Source organism: Branchiostoma belcheri, unplaced genomic scaffold (assembly GCF_001625305.1).
Source record: "Branchiostoma belcheri isolate BF01 breed outbred unplaced genomic scaffold, Haploidv18h27 scaffold1428, whole genome shotgun sequence".
Lineage (NCBI taxonomy): Eukaryota > Metazoa > Chordata > Leptocardii > Amphioxiformes > Branchiostomatidae > Branchiostoma > Branchiostoma belcheri.
Window position 1 is genome coordinate 32 of NW_017802856.1, and position 3,261 is coordinate 3,292.

A 3,261-nucleotide genomic window follows, 5' to 3' on the forward strand; every position below is an offset into this window, starting at 1 on the left:
TTCCCGCTAAGAAACGTCTTGAGGGCCCTTGGGCCTTACAAGTCATGTGGTTCTAAGGCCTTCTACCCTCTTCATCTGTGGCCATCTGTGGCGTTTGGCCAATGGTCCTAGTGTACGTCACCGATGGTAAGGTCAATCTCATACCCAGCGCACTGTGGGATCATTCCCATGTGTTGCCTTGCTCTTGCGTATCGCTCTGGGAACAAGTCTAGTGGATTGTTCGATTGTATAGAAGGGGGTAGAGCAAGAAAGACCTAGAGCGCCGCGACAACCCGGAACTTGCTAGGCCTCGAGTTCCCGTTTGCGGCTTGGATTACGCTCTACGCACAATTAATCGATTACGCTTTACGGTTAATTCCCGATAGCTACAACGCATTACGTAGAATTAAAACGGCGAATTACGCTCTACGCCAAATGCGCCAATTACGCTCTACGTTGAATTAGAGGGTCCGTCTACGCTCTACGTAGAATTAAAACGGCCGATTACGCTCTACGGAAAAGGGCTTGGGGGCCCCCATATAGTACATTGCTGTACTGAAATGTCATTAGAAGTTAAAATACCAGTAAATGGATGAAACACTAAGTCTTGATCTTTATAGAAAAGTTAATTAGTACCTTTGGTGGTTAGAAAAAGATGCCTTGCCATACATAATTATGAAATTTTGAGCAGAAATATTATCATTTCTTGACTGATCAAGGATGTAACCAAGTCATATCATATGACATTTCAGGTTGAGTGGTGCAGTTATCTCTTCTGAGGACAGTCTCTCTACCAAGGGCAAAGTCAAGTTAGATCATATACTAGTAGCTTCTAATGGTAAATTTGAGAACAGAACATCAGCTATGTTGGAGAGGTTACCTGATTCAGATGCACAAAAATCCAATAAGTCAAACATCAATGAAAAAAGGGCAAAATCTAGTCATAAAACTTCTTTAAAAAGATCATCAGAAAAAGTTGCTGAAAAAGTTGACTCATGGAGAAAATCAATCATTGCAAAAAGACAGTAACACTAGAAAACAACACTATTGACGGCACTAGGGGAATAAATGACACGATATCCAGAGGTATTAAAAAAGCAAATACAGAGAAGAAACAGAAACATGAAAAGCAAAAACGAAAGTCTTCATCTCAACGAAAGAAGAGAACTGACATGAGGGAAGAGGACAAAAAGAGGAGCAAACAGGGGAAGGAACTGAACAGCCTTTTTGCAGACGTTGATTCCAATTGGAAATTCAACCCTAAGTCATTAGCTGACTTCCGGTGAGTCCTGAAAAGTCTGTGGTTAAAAGTGTGAAACTGATAATAAGCTTAGCAAGTATTTTTCATACACAACATTTATCATATGAATCATCATTTAATAGAATGATAAAAAATTGATAACAGTAGTGACATCATGGATATTACAAAAATTTTAATCATTATGAGTTAGATAGTTGAATCTGTAACCCTACTGTTATTGGTTATCCAAAGGAAGCAGCTGGCTATCTTGCACACTGCGGCGAACTTCACCTTGACGAAACAGAACGCGCCGCTCAACTCATGGATCACGTACGCCACCTTGCGAGGCACACGTGAAGTGACGACAGAACTACACCGCAAATTACCTGAGGTATGCAAGAAGCAAGAAGGCGCCCTCCACGTCGTTAAAACTGCAGATATCTTGAAAACTAGGGTGTCGAGAGAATGACTATACAGATAAACACTGTGCAAGTTGTAGTTTTAATCCAGAATTTAAAACATAAGACTTTTCAGATATCGAAGTAAAGCCTTGCCCCCCTCCCCACCAAATCTTGAGTACCGCTATAGTGAACATGTCATGTCTGATCTAGTACAAGCAAGCACAAACCTTTGTTACTAAAGGTACAACATGCAAAACGTGCAGTTCATGTGTTTAGTGAACAAATATGAAGACCGTACCTTCCCATTTGTCCTGCCATATCGGTAGAAGCCGCCAGAGTTCCAGACGGGACGGTTCAGGAACTGCAGTGTTGTCGGAAGTAGCGGCATCCTGACCGGAAGTGGGTGTGGAACTCAGATAGACTCCACGGAGTTTGTAATCAGGTAAACATAAATAACGTTAACAAAACAATAAGAGTTAAAATGATTTGATAAATGTGGGACAAAAAAGTGTCTGTAAATTTCTTCTTTTGCCTTGGTGCCTTTTCAACCCATGCTGATTAGATTATAATCTCCAAGCAGATGTTGCGGTGGCAACAAAAGACAGCTGTATCCATTGGGCAGACTGTAACCATTTGCCACCTATAATTTGGGTGGCAAATGGATACAGTCTGGCCAATTTGATACTATCTTTTGCGGCCACCTAAACATCTGCTTGGAGATTGATTTGATTATATGGCTGGCATTTTAAAACTGATGCGAGCGTGCGAAAAAAAAGTGGGCAAAAAAGTTACATTCCTTATGAAATCTAAGTAGTCAGGAGGATTGAATAAATGCTACTAGCCTTACCTTTGCATTTCATTTGCCAGCCACCGTATTTGCTAAAAATACTTCTTCAACCTGACATTATGTTTCTTCGAGTAGGAGTTAATAGACTGTAATGCTATTCTTGGCTATCTATCCCAGGTTTAACCTCCCACCCTTGGAGGAGGGCTATATCCCGGATGTTGGGCGTAAGGTGGATCTGGTGACCTGTAACCGTTACCGACTGAAGACGCAGTAAGTTCGCATGTTTCACACATCGCGTTCATGAATACCGCAGAGAGATATACTTCTGGTGCTGGCTTAACCCCAGTCCTATAGTTTAGCATTGCAGATGAGATGCGGGTGCCAACTGTGTTGGCCTCTTCTGTGTAAGGCCATGTTGATTGGATTATATGGATGACATCCGCGCGCGCGCATGAATTTTCAGCCGTTTCTAAAAAAATTCAACCATACTGTAAATCGTACAAAAAAGTTCCAGAATGAGCAAAGATGTACCGTAAGTTGCAAAAAATTAAAAACCATACCAATGTCGTAGAATGCCAAAATCAAACGAAAAAAGACGAAAATTTAAAGAAATGAATTTGAATAGTAGATTATTCGCCAAACCATATTCTGCCTCATTTGTTCAACCGTCATGACCACGTAGATTTCATAATTTTTTTGTGCACAACTTTTTTTATTCGCACGCACGCATCAGTTTTGGGGTTCCCAGAGTAGAGGATGTCATCCATACAATCAAATCAACATGGCCTAACGCCAACTCGAAGTTCCGCCGGGTACTCTGAGAGTAAGACCGCCGCAAGAATAGGGGGAATCTT

The 3,261-nt window shown here is 41.3% G+C and overlaps 1 long non-coding RNA gene across 1 annotated transcript; it reads left to right on the forward strand.

Annotated features, from left to right (window-relative positions):
- Positions 1 to 1,187: 1,187 nt before the first annotated feature.
- LOC109464890 lies at positions 1,188 to 2,743 on the forward strand. The gene is made up of 4 exons (XR_002139908.1): positions 1,188 to 1,261; positions 1,472 to 1,610; positions 1,947 to 2,062; positions 2,585 to 2,743. It is a non-coding gene; the product is annotated as an uncharacterized LOC109464890 (long non-coding RNA).
- Positions 2,744 to 3,261: the final 518 nt, after the last annotated feature.